The 21,117-nt window shown below is 35.8% G+C and overlaps 1 protein-coding gene across 5 annotated transcripts in view; it reads right to left on the reverse strand.

Annotated features, from left to right (window-relative positions):
* Positions 1-20,225, reverse strand: part of LOC106875781 (uncharacterized) — a 69,376-nt gene extending 49,151 nt beyond the window's left edge. For 2 of the 5 annotated variants that reach the window (XM_014924043.2, XM_052976577.1), the window contains exons 1-2: positions 19,180-19,547; positions 18,620-19,005 (exon numbers count right to left, since the gene is read on the reverse strand). The gene's annotated coding sequence lies outside the window, so the exon portion shown is untranslated. The other 3 variants (XM_014924045.2, XM_014924046.2, XM_014924044.2) reach the window with 3 other exon arrangements.
* Between the last annotated feature and the right edge of the window lie 892 nt (positions 20,226-21,117).

A 21,117-nucleotide genomic window follows, 5' to 3' on the forward strand; every position in this document is an offset into this window, starting at 1 on the left:
GGCACATAAGATGTACCATCCTGAGCGTGACCGTTGCCAGTACCGCCTGACTGGCCTTGTAGGGTTTTCGAGCAAGATCGTTGCCAGTGCCCCTGGAATGGCTCTTGTGCGGGTGGCACATAAAAGACACCATTTTCGAGCGTGGCCGTTTTCGTGCGGGTGACACGTAAAAGCACCCACTACACTCTCTGAGTGGTTGGCGTTAGGAAGGGCATCCAGCTGTAGAAACTCTGCCAAATTAGATTGGAGCCTGGTGTTGCCATCCAGTTTCACCAGTCCTCAGTCAAATCGTCCGACCCATGCTAGCATGGAAAGCGGACGTTAAACGATGATGATGATGATGATGATAAGAAAAAAGGGGTATACATAATGACAAAGTTTTAAGATTTTCCCTATTGTTGAGTATATCAGATGATGAAGAGTACACAACAAATGGCAAGATGTTGGAACAGACTTGTTCAGCCTATACTTTATGGAAAATGGACAGATAATCATGACAGTGATGAGGATAACAATGATGATGATGAAATAGGCAGTTAAAAATAGAGAGGATAATGGCTAAGCTGCTGGCAGCATATGTAATAATTTCGTTGGAAGTCGTATAATGTAAAGCAAGAAGGGGTTGGGGAGATAACAGATCCTCAAATAAAGCTTGGCTAGGGGATGGAATAAAAATGAACTATATTCACATTTGCTCCTATTGATAGGCCAATGATTAAGCAATCAATATAAGTAAGTAGGTTAAGGTGTGGTCTATATGCAAATATGTTCACCAGTAGTTTTTCATATATGCCATAGTTAATGATTTTGCTACTATTTAGGGCAATGACTTTTATCTTTATTGAAACTCTATGAAGAAATAGGGTAAAGTTTATGACATGTATCCTGGAAAACAAACAACCAATGAGTCTGGCTTTTTGAAACATCTGTCATCATCATTATCATATAGTGTCTGTATTCCATACTGGCATTGATTGGACAGTTTGATATGTTCCAACAGGTCAGAGGAATGTGTTGATCTCTAGTGTCTATCAGTAATTGATAAAGAAGAAAAGGAGGATATTCATAAGGATTTATAATGTTTTTTTGTTTATAATAATCTTCATACACAGTAAATATTATAGAAAAACAGTTATAATGATAAAGAAAAAGAGATTTTAGTATGTCAAAGAGAGCCATTTTGAGAGCAGAAAATCTGAAGATGGCCAAGATATCATTGAAACCAGTTTAAAAAGAAAAGAGGGGGCTTAAATTTGGGAGTTTAACTTTTTCAATTTTATTAAAACCCTGTTAATTGTAGAGATGGTGATTTTATTTTTAATAATCATGTGTTATTAAATGCTTGCAAGTACAGCTGTATGGTTTACAAGTTTCCTTTCCAACCATATGGTTCGAGGTCAGTGTTTTCTATTATAGCCGACCAAAGCCTCACAAGTGGATTTAGTAAGTAGGAACTGAAAGAAGCTAGTTAAATATGCGTGTATAGGTGCAGGAGTGGCTGTGTGGTCAGAAGTTTGCTTCCCAACTGCATGGCACATTGGGCAAGTGTCACCTACTATAGCCTTTGACTGATCAAAGCCTTGTGAATGGATTCAGTAGACAGAAACTGAAAGAAGCCTGTCACATGAGTGTGTCTGTGTGTGTGTGTGTGTGTGCATGTGCATGCTTGCATCTGTGTTTGTCCCCCACTTCTGCTTGACAACCAGTGTTGGTATGTTTTCGTCCCTGTAACTTAATGGTTTGGCAAAAGAGATGGAAAAAGTAAGTGCCAGGCTTTGAAAAATGTGCTAGGGTTGATTAGTCCAATGAAAAATTCTTCAAGACAGAGGTCCAGCATGGCTACAATCTAATGACTAAAGTAAGTAAAAGATAAAAAAAAGGAGATATCTGTCTATCGATATCTCTCTCTCTCTCTCTCTCTCTCTCTATATATATATATATATATATATATATATACATACATACATACATGTTTGTGCTTTCCTGTCTTGGCATTACTTGAAAGTTGTAAATAAGTAAATGAGTGTCACTGTCGCAGGAGAAATGTCAACCATTTCCACTATTCTGTGGAAATGTCTGGTTATGGAAAATATCTTTTTTTGGAAACAGGTGAGGGTTGGCGACAGGAAAGGCATCTTGCCATAGAAAAAATCTGTTGAAAAACAAACTGTCTGACCCATGCAAGCATGAAAAAGGATGATGATGATGGATGTATATAAAATATCTATTTCTATCTGTTAACATGTGTACTTTTGTGCTGTGTTTGACTTTGTTAAATAAAAACAACAACAACATTATTGTTGTTTAGTTTTCAGGTCAGCCCTAACACTTAAGGTCAAAGATATATATATATATATATATATTCCAGGCATGATCATCTCATCATTTTGCAAATCAAGGAAAATATTACCTAACGTAAACTTTCTTTAAGAAATTAGGTTGTGATTTGAGGGGATTTTGGTTGCGATTTCTACTATGTTAAGCTATCATGAAAAGGCTCCTTAACTGGTTCCTGTATCTGTGTATCAAATATTTTTGTAGGTATCAACCTGGTTTCACAACAATAAACATATTTTCAGATGAATTGTATAAAAAATAAATTGTATAAGAATGCTGTTCAGAAGACTAACAGAAAGAATTATGATGCTACCCAGGGTGCACTCTTCAAGCACAGTATTGCTGCAACACAGTCTCATTAGTTTCAGGATGCATAACAGTCAATGAAGTAATTTGTGTGTGTGTGGGTATGTGAAGAGAGAATATATATGTGTGTGTGTATGTGTGTGTGTGTGTGTGTGTGTGTGTGTGTGTGTGTGTGTGTGTGTGTGTGTGTGTGTGTGTGTGTGTGTGTGTGTGTGTGTGTGTGTGTGTGTGTGTGTGTGTGTGTGTGTGTGTGTGTATGAAGAGAGAACATAATCTGTTATAAGTTCCATATAATGTGATAAACATAAACTTCTATTTAAGACTTGAACCTGCGTAACGAGTGCTTAGCTATTGATTTCTAATAAACGTATAATCAGCTTTCTCCCCACCACATACACACACACACACATTCCCTTCAAAATATTTTAATTGCTTATGTGTTTCTTTCTTCCTAGATCTTATGCAGAGGTTAAATCCCCTACCCCACCACACATGTGTGTGTTTGTACACATAAACATACATATACAAACATACACACATACATACACACACACACATACATACATGCATACATACATACACATACATACATATTAAGTAATGGGTTTTAAACTTAAAAACCTTATTAAGGTTGTTGTTCTTTTTTAATACTTGAGACACGTTTATTGAAAATCGTCTCACTATCTTTGACTAAGTTTAAACAACATTTTTTTAATTATAAATGATGAATATATTTCTAGATATACAAATTTATCAAAAGACTGAAAAATAAGTCTTAACTCTTAACAACCCCGTCCGTTTTACTGTAAATAGTTGCCAGCAAATTCTTGTACAAACATGAGCTTGCAGATAGTGTATACTAACTATAAAGTAAAGCACTGAGTTTATTTACAGATAAACTAATAAGTAGGTATACATAGGTGAATAAAAATAAACAAATATGAACTAGCAAAATACAAAGTGAATTCCAGAAGTTTTGAGACTTGTTTAGGGGAGGCAGTTACAACTGTTCTAGATTATTGTAATTTTAGTACATATATCATTACTATACATTAAACATTATACAACTTATAACAAACTACTAGACAGAGGTGGGCATCAAAACTCTTCTTCACCCACCCTACAGGCTAAACCTTGTTCTCTGTGACTTTTGGTTGTTACCCAAGCTGAATGAGAACCTCGAGGGCAATTGTTTTGAAGATGAAAGAGGCTGTGACAAGGGTCCTACTCTCTCGTTTTACTTGTTTCAGTCATTTGACTGTGGCCATGCTGGAGCACCGCCTTTAGTCGAGCATATCGACCCCAGGACTTATTCTTTGTAAGCCTAGTACTTATTCTATCGGTCTCTTTTGCCGAACCGCTAAGTTACGGGGACGTAAACACACCAGCATCGGTTGTCAAGCGATGCTGGGGGACAAACACAGACACACAAACATATACATGTATATGACGGGCTTCTTTCAGTTTCCATCTACCAAATCCACTTACAAGGCTTTGGGCGGTCCGAGGCTATAGCAGAAGACACTTGCCCAAGGTGCCACGCAGTGGGACTGAACCCGGAACCATGTGGTTGGTAAGCAAGCTACTTACCACACAGCCACTCCTACGCTGATATGTTCTGGACATCTTCACTATAGAAGAATTCCATAGGGCCTTCACAAAGTGGCTGGAGTGTTACAATAAATGCATTGAAATCAGAGGATCCTATTTTGAAGATCAGAATTTTGTACTCCTTTGAAATTAATACATGACTCCTGAAAAAAGTCTGAAAATTTCTGGAATGCACATTGTAGTTACTTTTGTTTTTTTTGTTTTGTAACACAGATTAAAGTGAGATTTTTAGTGAAGCAACTTTGTTTAAAATAACAAGATTTTAGTAATTTTAGGTTTTGCTGTTAATATCAAAGTTAAGAGTGAACAACAGTGGGTGGCAGACTTAGTAGAACATCAAACAAAAGCCTTGCAATATTTAGATCAGGGTTCCAATCCTGCTAGTCAACCTTCATTTTCATCTTTTCGAAGTTGATAAAATAAGTATCATTCAAGTAACAAAGTCAATTTGATTACAGCTTCTCAAAATAATTTGCAGTCATGTGCAAAAGTAAGAAATCATTATTATAGCTAAAAGGAAAGAAGTCAAGTAACGGGAAAATAGCTGGTAGAATCATTACTGAATAAAATGCTTAGCAGCATTTCTTCTATCTCTCTACATTCTGAGTTCAAATGCCACCAAGGTCAATGCTGTTTGTCATCCTTTCAGATTTGATAAAATAAACACAGTTTAACAGTGGGTGGATGGGTGGGAGTCAATGCGATCCCTTTCTCCTCCCCTCAAAATTGTTGGCCTTGTGCCAAAATCAGAGAGAATCATTTAGTTTCATTCTTCTACAATCTAATTTCTAATTTCACTGATCTTAACTGTACCTTTTGCTCTTCTGGAATCAACAAAATAAATACCAATCATGTATCGAAATTTCAGATGATTAACTATACTCTGTGTAAAGGTAGATTAGTCAAGAAGTTTACATTGCAATCATGAGGGCCTGGATTCAGTGCCAATGTGGGGCATCTTAGTTTAAAGCATACCAAGGTTAACTTTGTTTTTCATCCTTTTAAAGAAGATAGAAAAGTACTATTTAAGTACCAAGGTTGAAATAGTTAAATGTTTCCATCCCACCCTGCTATAGCTTGTAAAGGGCTGTTACCAGTACTGCTGCCATTCATTATCCAGCCCCTCCTCTTCCCCTTCCTCATCCTTCTCCTCTGTTTGCTGCTCACTCACTGTTCCCACAGATCCAGAAATGGTCATTTAGCCCATATAACTATTAACTGTTTAGCATTTAAACTAGCCTTATCTACCCCAAAGATTCTACCTGTTTTATGTTGCAACAGGCCAAATCTGGCCTCTCAGACCCATCCTGCTAGGTGATTTTAAAAATAAACAATTACATCATTGAAATCTCAAGCTATGAGATAATGAATGAATAATTCAAAACAATGTGAATAAATAAGCAATACACTTGACAAAGTAATCTGGCTGCTAAAAGGATAAACTTTCTACAGCATAATTGTCAACCTCTAATATGTCAGGAAAAAAAAAAAAAGAGGGGGAGAGGTGGAAGAAGAAAAAAAACACACCAGTAATTTTTTTAACTATACAAGGAAAGATACCACAGAGTATTTTTACCATACTCAAACTTTATTTTTATTAGTAATAGTAAAGGATCAGCAGTGGTTAAGGTACAATAATTTTCAGAAATTTAAAACCAATTAAAACCTTTATCTATCCCTTGTGCCTCTATAAGAAATAATTATTATAGCTAACCTCTTGTAGTAAACAGTATAGAATATGAGACAAGACCCTGGGCAGTCAGAGTCTGTGAACTGGTTTCAATTCCAAGCTGAAATTAAACAACTTCTCTTACACAGATACCATAATTGAGAAATTTATGAAAATTATGAATACTGCATATGTAGTATTCATTTCCTCTTTTAAAAAGATATCTGACCTCACATTGAAGTAAGATATCATGTTAACTGTGTTGGAAGCAGAACACTCACAAGGTAACATAGCACAGGTTTGAATTCTTTTAAGTAGACCACCTTAGTAAATCAATGTTTCATGTTCAAATCTTGCCAAAGCCGTGATTGTCTTTCATATGCACAAATGAAGTGTGATCAATTAAATGAAATATAACCCCTTGCCTAGAAAATTGGCCAAGTGCCCAGAAAAAAATGAGGAAAAAAAAATCATTACTACTGCCAAGGAAACCATGACCATAATTAATTAAAGGAGGTAATCAATACTATCCCTCCACCCACACAAATTATGTAGTGTTGTATGTGTCTGTGTGTTTAAGTATGAGCACAAATGTGTGCACAAATAGTGCATGCAGAATGTATAGCAGTAGTACAGAATAATAAATAAATAAATAATGGAATAAAATAAATATATGTGTGTGTGTGTATGTCTTTGTGTGTGTGTGTATAGATAATATATATATATATATATATAAACGTATATGTCAGTGGGAATAAAATAAATATATGTATGTCTGTGTATATATGTGTGTGTGTGAGAGTGTGTGTGTGTATAGATAGTATCTATATATATATAAACGTATATGTCAGTGTCTGCATGTATGCATTATTTGTAAGTACATATGTGTGTGTATATATATAGACACACACACATTTATATATATACACACACACACACACATATATATATACATACACAGAAACACACATATTTGTGTGTGGGTGTGAGGGCTTTTTTTTTGTTTTGTTTCATCTCTGTCACGTTTAAAATGACAATGGTGTTTTGATTTTCATATTTCAATTGCATTTCCTGATGAAACAGTTTACTCATCATACTCAAATTAATTGATTATGTATTTTCATATATTAATTATGTAATGATTATATGGCTACGGATGATTGTATTTTAACAGTGGAAACAGCTGTAGAACTTAAGAATGAAATTTTGAAATATCAGGGAGATCATTGCTTTTTGTTCATACTTGCTCCATCATCATTATTTTAATGTCCACTTTCCCCATACACACATGGGTTAAATGGAATTTGTTGAGGCAGATTTTCTACAGCTAGACTCACTTCCTTTCAGCATCCCTCAACTGTTTCTAAGTAAGGTAATATTTCTCCATGACCAGACATGCTTTTACAGAAAGCAAAACAGGGTACATCAGTTTGATGCTTGAGAAAAATGGGAAAGGTCCTTGATGCTTCAATCCTACACTCTTCTACATAAAGGAATGGGGGAAAAAAACAGAGGGAAAGAAAAAAAAAATGGAGAGGAAAAAACGTCTATATATATACACACATGCAACAAGCTTCTTTCCATTCAGAAAGCCTTGGTTGGGTTGGGGATATAGTAGAAGACACTTGCCCAAGGTGCCGTACAATAGGACTGAATGCAAAACCATGTGGTTGGGAGGCAAACTTCTTACCAAAAGTCATGCAATGTAAGTAATGGAGAAGAAAGTGAGAAATCAACAGCACACTGAAGATTGATAATTTCTGGTAATAGAATGGTTAGTGTTAATACGGTACTAATGGTTTCATGCTGAATCTTAGCAATTTTTAGCAATTATTCAACTGCAGAAAGAAAGGGTTAATTAAACTGGATAATGGGATGTGAACATTTAGGGATTATACTAAAAGCTATTTCCCTTGTTCTGATTGTTTTGCAAATCACTCACAACTTTGATATGCAAACTTTTATGCATAGATATGATATATGATATGAAAACTCTATCACCATGTAGATTCAGAATAGTTGACTGATATTCTGTATGAAGATATGTACTGGAATATGTATATGCACAAATACAAACATATTGGTAGGGCATTGTATACACATACAGAAAAGAATAATGGTAGTATTACAATTGTATGACAGCAGTTGTGCTCAATTCTACATATAGTCACTCAGGTATATGATATGCATTACTGATGTGCTATAAAGTTCATTGGAATGTTTGTATGCATATGTACACCCAAGGGTGTATAAATCTCACTCACACAAATGCATAATCACACATCATTGTTGATCCGAATATGTAATTATAGAAAATTCATGTAACAAGTAATAATATGCATTCAATTATATGTAGAAGTCAACAAACTGTGCATAATATGATATAAATTATAAGTGCAAAATACATGTAAGAACCTGTAGAGTGCAGCATGACATGGCTTCTATTGACCCAGTGCGACAGTGGAAAGGTAGTAAATTAGGTGACAAGGTAGCGATTATCTATAATAGGAATGAGTTTGCAGAGATAAATAAGTTTTTATAGAGCAATATACTGAGAAGAATAAAAAGAATAAAAAGCAAAGATCTCACTAATATTTGAAAATTTCATTTTTAAGTCCCACAGCTGTTTTTAGAGCTAAAATACAAACATTATCATTCATATAATAATTACATAATTGGGTAATGGGTAAAGACATCCTTCAGTCATGAATGACCATGGGATTGCCCCTAGAAAGTTCCCCTCCAAGGCACAAGTCCAGGCAAGGTTGTTCATAGAAGACCAGCAGTCGCCCATGTATATCAACCTCCCCGCTTTATGCCAATGATGTTCTCCAAGAGAAAGCCAAAGGTGATGTTGCAACTCATTTCTACAGCTGAGTGAACTGGAGCAACATGAAATAAAGTGTCTTGCTCAAGAACACAAACACAGCCTCGTCTGGGAATCGAACTCACTACCTCATGATTGTGAGCCTGATGCTCTAACCACTGAGCCATGCGCCTTCACATATTACATAATTAACATGTAAAAATATGTAATTAATATGTGTGTGTGTGTATGTTATATATTTATATATGCTATATATACATGCAATCTCAACTTTACCAGTGAATACACTTAACATGAAGGAGTAAACATTTACAACTCGTTCACATACAAAACAATTCAAACTGCAAAACTTCAAATATGTTTCAGTCCTTACCAAACAACAAATCTAACCTGACTAACCCAGATCTTTCCAACCCACCATCCCTTTCACCGCTAAATACATCATCCATTCCAACATACAACAAACTAATTACATCATTATACCATTCACCACCATGTCAAACTAATTGGATGTTACCCTGTAAATATAGCTGAAATTGATGCATAAAGCTTGTGCAGAACACTCCTGCTCAGATAATTCAATAAAAATTGAGGAAAAGCAGTAACTTTACAATGGGGTTAAATTTGGAGTTTGTATTTTTAGGTAGTGCACAAACCAATTATTGTAGCATACCAGCTGTCTTGTACAGGACTTTTTGTAAATAGTTATCAAACTTTTATTTTTTTTAATGGAGTGGGTGGTGATTTTAATTGCTATTGTGGTGAATGGTGTAATAGCGTTCTTTGTTGTTGGGATGGTTGAAGGATTTGGAGAGGGGAAGGGCAGAAAGTTGTCATTTATATGCATAAATATGTTGCTCTTTTAACCCTATCGAACACAGACTTGGTCTGTGATATATTGAGGAAGGAAGGAAGGACCTCCTTTGGTCATGAATGACCATGGGATTGCACTTAGAAAGTTATTCTCCGAGGCACAAGTCTGGGCAAGGTATTTTATGGAAGACTAGCAGTCGCCGATGAATACCAGCCTCCCCTCTCCATGCCACTGATGTTATCTGAGGGAAAGGTAAAGATCGATACAATTTGGCACCAGTGACATCGTAACTCATTTCTATAGCTGAGTGAACTGAAGCAACATGAGATAAAGTGTCTTGCTCAAGAACAAAAAACACAGCCTGGTCCAGGAATTGATCTCACTACCTCATGATTGTGAGCCTTATGCTCTAACCATTCAGCCATGCACCTTCAGATAAATAGTACATATAAGGAACTCCATGTGGTAGTATGTACATCATATCCATCTTTGCCTCAAATCATAATGGTAAGTTTGAGGAGGGCTTTATATTGAGAAAAGAAGTGTTAACAAAATTATATCAGCACATCAATCTACTTCTGTTGGACGACTTCAACTTTTCAAGCATCAAATTACCCAAAAGAATGTCATGTGATGAACAAAATCAGTATCTCACTAAAATGATGTTCATGGAGCAATAATACTTTACCTGATCATGAATAACAACATCATGGAACTGATAACCTAGAATTCATCTACATGTGGAGATAAGACAATTTTGTAAAGACCATAATACAATAAAATCAAAGCTAATCAAAGATTTATGCTACAGAGGAAGGAACTAATTCCTCTCCAGTCAGAACTACTACAAGGCTGTTTGGAAATCAGTTTAAAAATAGAAGGTGAAACAAAATTGGCCAAAAAATATTCCTGTGGAAGACAATAACATGAAACTTAAATTTTTGTCAGTAATGCATGCCATATGCATTAAATTTTCCCAAGAGACAGGAAAGCTGTTATGAGACAAAGAATAAAGATTTCAAATTGCTTAAATATACAATTTAATGAGAGCAAGAAGTCCCACTTAAAAATAGTATTTTCAGAAAAGAAAATAAACTCAAATTCTACAATGAAAAGAAGAGGGAAGAAAAGGGAACTGAAACAGTTGAAAATATAAAGATAAAACCTACAGCCATCTACAAAATTATAAAAAAATTCATCTCAGTTTGAAGAACATGGTTCACTGACTGCAAACTGACAAAGGCTAAATGAAATACTAAATAAGCAATTCCATAGAGTTTCCTACTGGGAAATATGCAAATAAATAAGCCTAATGAGTTCTTCAACACTGTAATTTTACACAAGGAAAAGGCAGCTATTGATCATTGGTGGAGGATGTAGTATCAGCCATTGATAAGACAAACTTGAGCTCAGCAAAGGGCTCTCATGGTTTTCCAATTAATCTTTTAAAAACATGCAAGAAAGCTCTGGCAAAAACTACTGCACACACACACACACACACACACACGCTACAGGCTGGCACACATATGTACATACATAAGGCCTCCTTCAGTTTCTGTCTATTTAATCCATTCTTTAGTTGGTGTAGGTCTATAGTAGAAGAGACTTAGCAATGGTGGTGTGTAGAGGAACTGAACCCCAAAACACATGATTTGAAAGTGAACTTTGTAACTACAACCATATGCCTGCATCTAAACATTATATGTATATACATATATGAACGTATGTATAGCTACACACACACACACACACACACTTGTCTATTGCAGTCTTCTGGACCATAACAGAGATTTTAAGACTGGTTATCTATGGGAATACCTATATGCTGATGGTCTTATTCTTATAGCTAAATCTGTGGACAATTTGGAGAAATTCCAAATACAGAAGCAAACTATAGAATTGAAGGGTCTTAAAGTATACTTTGTTAAAACTAAACTTATGCTAATTAGAAAAGAAGGCAGGACTGTGTTGCCTTCAGGGAAATGGTTATACTCAGTGTGCAGAAAAGAAATAGGTAGAAACTCTAAACAGTGCATCCAGTATAAACCTGAGCACATAAGAAGTGTAGTGAGAGCACAGACAGGTTAACAGTAAAGGTAACCCATGACATGTGGTCAGGCGTATGAATCATGAAGAGCACCTGGGATATAGATTCTCTTAATTACTTGGAAGTTTTCCTGTCACAAAAGTAACCTAATTAGCAATGTGAGTAGCTGCTCTTAAAGAATCATAGCCTAAGTAAGAACATGGAAAAAGTTAAAGAAGCAACTACATTTGCTAGCAATAAAGGGCTTCTCCCTTAGAGTGAAGGGCAAATGTTTGTATGTAAAATGCTGCTGAGACTAAGACATAAGCCTTGAATGTAGAGGAATTACAGATGTATAATGTTAGTGTAATGTGTAATGCATGAACAGTACAATACAAATGAGCTGAGGGAAAAGCTGTGTATAAGAGGAATTAGATGGTGTATGCAAAGAGAAGACTGTATTGGTAAGGGTATGTGATGCATATGATGATTGCAATTGCATAAAATATTGTGTTAAATGTTCAAAGTGGTGGTACTTGTGGAAGAAGAAAACTTAGAAAATTTATGAGATGAAGTGGTGAAAATTGATATCAAGATGCTGGATTTCAGAAAAGAGATAACAAAGGAGTGCAGTAATTGGTGATATGGTGCTGTTGGAGAAAACCTGCACTCTGGTGCACACATAGCACAGAGAACACTTAAAAAGAATAAATATGGATGATGACTGAGTTGCATCCATCCTCAGTTCTCCCCTCTCTCTATTACACTCTCCTTCCCTTTCTATCACTGCTTTTACAGCATTCATCCACCTACCTCTCTCTCTCTCTCTCACTTATCTCCCCCTCTCTAACATATCACTCTTTCTCTAACCTATCTCCATGACACTACCCCACTGACTTTTTCTGGTCCTTTCCCCACTTCTTCTTTGGTTCCTTTCACCAATGTATCTGGTTATTTTTCATGCACCCCTTCAAAAATAATCACCCTTATAACATGGGGTAATATTAAATCCTTTCTACTCAACTCATTCCATTGTCATTATCATTCTGTCCCTCTCTCTATTTCACTAACAACCTCCCCCTCCCAACAAAGCTCTTTCCTTTCCATTCATACCTGTTCATTTCCATTATTTTCCTTAACACTGTCTCTTCTGTTAGTCTTTCCACTACTACCAACTCACAACATTAAATTTGTCTCTCTGTTTGGATTTTATCTCTTCTCAATAATTTGCTTAAAATCATCAGCCTCTCTCTCTCTCTCTCTCTCTCTCTCTCTCTCTCCCTTTTATTCTTCATTGCTGACATAGAGGATCTTTGGTCCTGCAAGTTATGAGATGACCTTAGAAGAACTTCACAAAAAGTACCAGCAATGAGAGGCTGATGAATCAAGCAGAGATAATGCAATGCTGAGAGGACTCTTTAATTTTGCTAAGAGAGAGAAAGACAATTTCTATAATGCTGCTATTGCAAAAAACTAGGGAGTGAAAGAAGGGGTACTTAGTCAGTACACTGTAAAAAGTGGTTACTGTTGGGAAGGGCATCCAGCTAAAGAAATCATGTACACACACACACATAACTACAGTATAAATAAAAATATATGTGTGTGGTGTGTGTGCTTAAATATATTAGTACTTAACATGGGTATATATGTATATTTGTTTACATATATACACACATACATAAATATATGCACACATATTCAATTGCTGTTTCAATGTCTGTTTTTTGCATGCTAGTATAGGTTAGACAAATGTATTATTCAGGCATTGTTTTACTGCCAGATGGTCATTACTAATCTTCACTTGTATTTCAAGTAAAGGATCTCTTTTTCCAACATCTTCTAGGACACAAAACCACTGGATGATCTGCTGACAAGGGAAATAACATCACCATCTGCTGTTTAGCTATTTTTATACAATCATAACTGAATCAGATGGAATTTTTTGAAGCAGATTTTCTGTCCAGATGCTCTTTCTTTCACCAATGCACACTTGTTTCCAAGCAAGGTTTCCTCATGATGGAACAAGCTTTCACTGAAGAGTGGAAATGAATGACATCATTTCTATGATGGTGACATCCATTTATAACTATCACACTAAGTCAAAATTGTTGTTGGCACTCCGTTGCTTACAACATCGAGGGTTTCAGTTCATCTGATCAACGGAACACCCTGCTCGTGAAATTAACGTGCAAGTGGCTGAGCACTCCACAGACACGTGTACCCTTAACATAGTTCTTGGGGATATTCAGTGTGACACAGTGTGACAAGGCTGGCCCTTTGAAAGACAGGCACAACAGAAACAGGAAGAAAGAGTGAGAGAAAGTTGTGGTGAAAGAGTACAGCAGGGTTCGCCACCATTCCCTGCCAAAGTCTCGTGGAGCTTTAGGTGTTTTCGCTCAATAAACACTCACAATGCCCGGTCTGGGAATCGAAATCGCGATCCTCTGATCGTGAGTCCGCTGCCCTAACCACTGGGCCATTGCGCCTCCACACTAAGTCAAAGTATGAAAGCACAAACACACACACATATACATTGATGAGAAATGAGCCACACAACTATGCTCTCTTCCTCTCTCTCTCTCTCTGGCTGGGTAACCATGTACCTCCTCTACAGCAAGACATCTGTTTCTGCCTCTGACTTTCTATCACATTCTATCCTTTCATCATCTGACACAAGATCATCTCCTCCAATGCCACCACCCCCTCTCAAAGATTCCTTGTCGTGCAAATTACTTGGTGACCCTACTAGTGCTGGTGCCATGTAAAAAGCACCCAGTCCACACTGTAAAGTGGTTGGCATTTGGAAGGGTATCCAGCTGTAAAAACCATGCCAAAACTAACCTCACCTATGCTGGTGCCACGTAAAAAGCACCCAGTCCACTCTGTGGGGTGGTTGGTGTTAGGAAGGACATCCAACCATAAAAACCATGCAGAAGTCTGGTGCAGTCTTCTGTCAAACCGTCTAACCTATGCTAGCATGGAAGGTGGACGTTAAACAAGGATGATCATCATCATCACCATCATGATCAACATCGTTTTAATATCTACTTCTCCATTCTTCCATGGGTCCAATGTGATTTTAACAGCTGGAGGCCATTCCTGAACGAGAAAAAAAAAAAAAAAACTCACACACTCACCCATTTCCAAATACAGTGATAATTGCCAAGTCTATCAAATAGCAAATCCTCACATGCCTTCACAGAAGATAGAAAACAGATAACACTATTTGCATGAATGGTGAGACTTCTATTTACAATTAACTGCAAATAATATATGTATAAATGTCTTATGTTTACAATCAGTGCACACATCAATAAGAATATGTACTCACTCACACATGCACATACACACACACACATATATATAGATAGAGAAAGAGAGAACAGGCTTCCTCTAGTTTCCTTCTATTCACTCATTTTACTCATGAGGTCAATCAACATAGTGGGTTCAAACTGCAAGCCAAACGGTTTTGAAGAGAACTTTTTAACTATACAGCCATGCTTGTACCTACACCATACCTATCACTAGTGTGTGCACTGGATATCTTTTAGTTTCCATCCACAAAATCCACTCACAAGGCTTTTTGGTCAGGTTTATGTTACAGAAGAAGGCACTTGCCCAAAGTGTCATGCAGTGGGATTGAACTTGACCCACATGATTGGAAAACAAACTTTTTAACCACACACCCATGCATTGCCAATGTGTATATATATGTGTATATATACACACATACCCAAGCACAGGTGTACTCTACTATAGCTGTGGACTGTCCAATACCATGTAAGTGAAGTTGGAGTATGGAACCTGAAGAAACCTTTATATTGCAAGTACTCTTTCTTTTTCTAACTTATGAAACCTCCTTAGATAACTGTATATATATATATATATATGTTTGTTTGCACACACACACATACACACACACGTCTGCTAATTACATCGCCAAGGTAACAAAAGCTACCAGTTATTTCCAGTAAGCCATTCAGGCATTTAAGAGAATCTGTTTCCGATGTACCCACAGCACATTCTGCTCCAGTGCATCTATCGCATATGCAGTTTATATTCTTTGTTTGCCTCTGATTTTACGTCTCTTTTGTGTCTATAGCTTACAATGGGTACAGTGTATGGAGTTTATATCATGACATTTACTGCATGTCAAGCAATGCCATTTCCCATGAGGATACCAGGGTCTGTCTTCTTCCCTCATTAAAACCTTAATCTTTGCTAAGTTTGTTTTAAGACTTCTGGAGTCTAGATTTAGAACTATGAGAACTAAATCATTAGTATATAGGGGTTCCCATAGACGACCAGTCATAACTCGTCTGTGATGGTCTGTAAGACAATGATGAACAAGAGGACTGAGGACTAAGCCTTGGGGCTCAGACTCAAGATACCATGAAGGTAGGGACTCCTGCCATTATGCTAAATTTATCACTGAAGTCATTGTTTACTCATTTTACTAACTACATCTTTGTACATAGCTTACACACACACACACATTCATATATATGCATATATATACATTCATATATACATATATATTACATGCGTGTGTAGATGTATGTGAACACACACACACTGTTGATGTCATAAGATTTTTATAAATTTTCGAGAGAACATGAAATAATTCTTTTATAAAATAGTGGTTCTCAAGGCTCACATAAAGCTATAAATAACAGCATGTAGATATTGGGTTGAAAATCCCTTTTCGATACGGAGTCAAATTATTACACATACATATAAACATGTATGCATACATACACATGCACGCACACACACACACACACACACACACACACACAAACACACGCCCACACACACGTACATACATACAGGTGGAAAATTCCCAATAAATCTACTGAGAACAAACATATCGAACTTGATATAGTTATCTGAGACACAAGAGAAAATACATGAAAAGATATGGGATAGCTGTCCGACAGATGTAAACATCTTTTCCAAAATCTGTAAGAGAATATCGATGAAGAACTGTTCCGAAACCTGCAGCTCCTCAACTCTGATTATAAATTCCCATTTATAGCAATAATCATTGATTAAATTAGTTATGCAAGTAAATATCTTTAGTGACAATATGGAAAAGCTAAGATTTTTGGGGAAAGTGACCGGTTAACATGAACTTTAAATAACAATCAATAAAATATGCAAGCCTTTCTGAAAGTTCAATATTTAACAATTATTATTGTTGATATCCAAAATCCAGTGATGAAATTTTTTTTTTTTTTTCGTTTGTTTGTTGGAAACCAGTACTCTTTCCCTTTAAGTAATAAATTAGTCAAACGCCTACATGCCTGCATGCACGTATGTATGTATATATGTATGTATGCATGTATGTATGCATGTATGTATGTATGCATGCATGTATGTTTGCATGCATGTATGTATGCATATATGTATGTATGTGTACTTATTAACAAACGCAAATATTGATATTCATATATGAATGACAAGGTTCAAAACACATTATATAACACTTTTGCATTGAAGCAAAATATTATGCACACTCACACACACGTGTGTGTGAGTGTGTTGTTTGACAAACTCACTGATAAATCAGCTGCAGAGAAAACGTTGAAGTCACTGTCAACAGTAACTTAAAAAAGTGTTTAATTCAGGATTTCGTATCGAGTCGTTTTTCATTGCAACGTTGGTGTACACTTTCGTACATGCGCACACATACACTTTATTATATATGTATATATGCATATACATGCACATACACCCACATATATACAGCTGTGTGTGTGTGTATGTATTATGTATATTTATGTATTTATATATGTACATATGTGTACGTATGTATGTTTATGTGTGTATTTTGCGTGTTGCGTGTCTGTATATTTGTCTATGTGTATCTTCCCATTGACACTGCAGTGCTGAATACGCCCGTACTATTATGAGTGTAATAGTAAAAATTTAACGACACCTCGTCCAACCTGTCAGCATGGAAAAAACACTAAGGTGGATGGTGACACATTCATACGTGCGTGTATGCATGCATGCATACGTGCATGCATGCATGCATGCATACATACATACATACAAGCATGCATGCACATATGGATATACATTTGCATGTATACGCACACTCATATATACAACTCGATTTAACCATTAATCCGAAGTATAGACAGTAGCAGGGAGGAGAGCTTCTGCTAGGCGATTCTAGAGGTAGTGAATATAGGAAAGGTAGCTAAATATGAGTTAGAGGCAAGCATAGAAATAAATCGTCTTGGACTAGACATGAGCTGTCCTTCGGTATGGCATAACATCCGACAGCTACTTGACCTAGCGTTACAAGTAAAGCCATAGAAAACAGTGTGGTGGATGTGTCAGACGTTACTAGCTAAAGTAAACTCTGTGAGGTCAATGATCAGATTCACCAAGTTCCTAAAGTGCATTGCTGCTAACAGCTATAAACCCGGTAACCATGCACGAGTGATTATAAAAGGGTGAGGGAGGTGGACTGCCTCGTCAGATACTTTATATATGTATGTATCATTTTGTGCTGTTCAGGTTGGAGGTAGGTGTAGAGTTTGTCCCAGGTGGTATAAACTCAAGTTACGTCAGTGCAACGATGGACGTTAAATTTCAAAACCCAAGCAAGCTCGCGACCAGACCATCTTTATTTGTGATCGATGAAAGCATAATAGCATAGAGGAACATAAATACAAACATATACTCATGCAAAAATATGCGTTTATATTATAAACACGAGAAACATAAACACTTTCACATTAACATATGCGCATGTTCTTCCATCTATCATTCCGTCAGTATGTACAAATGTAACTACATACATATATTGTATATACACACCTATACAAACACAATATGCAAAGGGAAACTATTCTGTTATCAAAATCATCTTACGAGAAAGGATTCCAAAATAATAAATTACTTTAAAATAGCTGTTACATATGTGAAAGATAGGCGTGAGTATGCTCGTGCTTTATTTGACATTCTGTTTTAATTAATAACGAAATAAAGGTAATCAGATGAAAAGTAACTTACCTCGTGAATCAACTTGTGTTGTTTAATCATGGTAAAGATCCCGTTTCCGAAAAACAAAGTTACAAATGGCTTCATAAGGTTAAGCTGCCGCAATGTTTATGTAGATAGAGGCCCATACGTAATCGCTACCGATTTACGTAGGCAGCCATTCACGTAGGTAAAAGACGTACGTTCCTAGCTCACCTATCTACTTACCAACCTACCTATAAATAGACACTTGCCACTTCTCTCTCTCTCCCTCGCTTGATTCCTTTACAAAAGGATATTCCAGTCACAATACCAACATTGCTGACATTTCTCTGTATCTCACCCTCCACCAATGCCATTAGCTTCGCTTATGAGGACTTCTTGAGGTCGAGGAGATGTTTCCAAAATAATGAGCCAACCTTAAAAATGTAAATAAATAAATATTACTCCGTTACATATATGTGAGAAAATCTTGCTGAAAATGAGAAGATAAATTTTGTTATAATTTATTTAATTCTAAAATTCCTAGAAGGGATATTTTGTTTCTATAAAATTAAATATAAAAGAACAAATTTAACTATCTTAATACGTACAATAACTGTCCACTTATCTTCTCTGCAAATACTTTATCGAAATAAGCTTAGGGACTACCATGTCCTGTAAATCCAGTGGCTAGCATCCTTCATTTTTTAAGCTGACACTCAATTTAACTTACTTAGGAGTAATGTTATAAGTAATTAGACTAGGAGAGATTGCTTTTCGGAATTTAAAGATTGGAAATGTCTATGGAAAATTTTACAACACTTCTAGCGGTTTACCATAACGCGGGTCTTCAGACTGCCTTAGTTAAACGACTACTGTTATCCGTTGAGAGTACTAATTTAACCCTTCCTTATTTGTCTGTTCTCACACTCCAGTAGAGCTACTGTTGGCTATTATTAGATCATCGCTTCCAAAATAAGACCAAACTAGCTTACACTTGTTATATGTATTCACTCTCTAGTTGAGGAATTCCCCAGCAGACTGCACAAGCATCAACTTTCTCTGTAATAGCTTCTAATCTTCTATTCTTATATATCTATAACTCATTTTTAAAACTGCAAAGCTGATGAAAGAGATCTCAACTAATCTAGCTATGGATTAAAAGGTATTTACGAAACCCCAAGATCAGGAAAACAATTAAGAGTAATTTTCTTCTTAAATCTACTTATTGACCAATAACCGAGCATTCATTTACCTTACAGATAGTGTGCTCATTCAGCAATTATTTGTTGCTCTGGTGACAAGAAGTTTCTGGTTTCGAAGTGAGTTAACTGGCACTGTATTTTCCAAATCAATGAAAAAGTGAAGTAATTTTTATTTTTCATCGTAAGAAAGAAAAAAGTTACTTAATGTGAGATCTGACCTCATATTCTAATTAGGTTAAAGGGGAAGTGATAAATTTGATCTACTTGAATTGATAATATAAATCAAAGGAATATGTTTAAGTTACTAACAAGAATGTAGAAAGTGAGTGAGCATTAGATAGTTGTAATGTCTCAGATGTTACTGTCATGTGATAACAATCAATGCGAAAATTGAAGATAAAAAACACAAAATACAAGATAAACAGGTTGTAAAAGTATCTTGAGCTTATAAATGATGACGAGAGATTGACAAAATGAAATAAATAAATGAAGAAGAAATAAACCTAAAGAAATTCTCCAAACTTAACAGTGTTGTAGTTAACAAAAGAGTAGTTAATGATGGGACAAAGTAGAAAATCATTTTGCATATCAGTATGAAGATAAGAAATAGACAAGTGAAAAACAATAACAATTATAGAAAGAAATTTAATAAAATTGTATTCAAATTTAAGTCAAGTCACAGTTGCTGTAAATGCCAGCTTCATAAGCAGTCACTTATATTTCACAGATTAAAGTAACACATGTTAATATTACTTAATAAAAAATGGGCAGCGAGCTGGCAGAGCTGATAGCTTGCCGGAAAAAAATGCCACTAAACATTTTGTCCGTCTGTACATTTTGAGTTCAAATTCCACAGAGGTTGACTTTACTTTTAATTATTTTGGGCTTGATAAAATAAGTACCCGTTGAATACTGGTGTCAATATAATTGATTTACTTCTGCCCCTGAAATTGCCGGCCTTGTGACAAAACTTGAAATGAAAGTTACTTAAAAAAATGCTTATATTTTAACTGATTTATTTATTAGTGTAGCTGCTTCTTAATTGTTATTTTATCTTCCTTTCATTTGTGATTTTGCTTCCATGTTCAGCTATACTTGGCTTTTCATTAATCTACATTAATTGTCAGATTTGGAATCTTTACAGGTAGTTAGCAGGCAACTTATATAAGTTATGTGTTGTATTTGCATGAGTATGTAAAAGTGTATGCACGTTTATGCTTTATGCAGGTATGTATTCACACACACACACACACACATACACATGCATACACATACACATACATATATACATACATACATGCATGCATGTATGTATGCATGTATTCATTGGTTTCAATCTTTAGA

The sequence above is a fragment of the Octopus bimaculoides genome, chromosome 2 (genome assembly GCF_001194135.2).
Source record: "Octopus bimaculoides isolate UCB-OBI-ISO-001 chromosome 2, ASM119413v2, whole genome shotgun sequence".
NCBI lineage: Eukaryota > Metazoa > Mollusca > Cephalopoda > Octopoda > Octopodidae > Octopus > Octopus bimaculoides.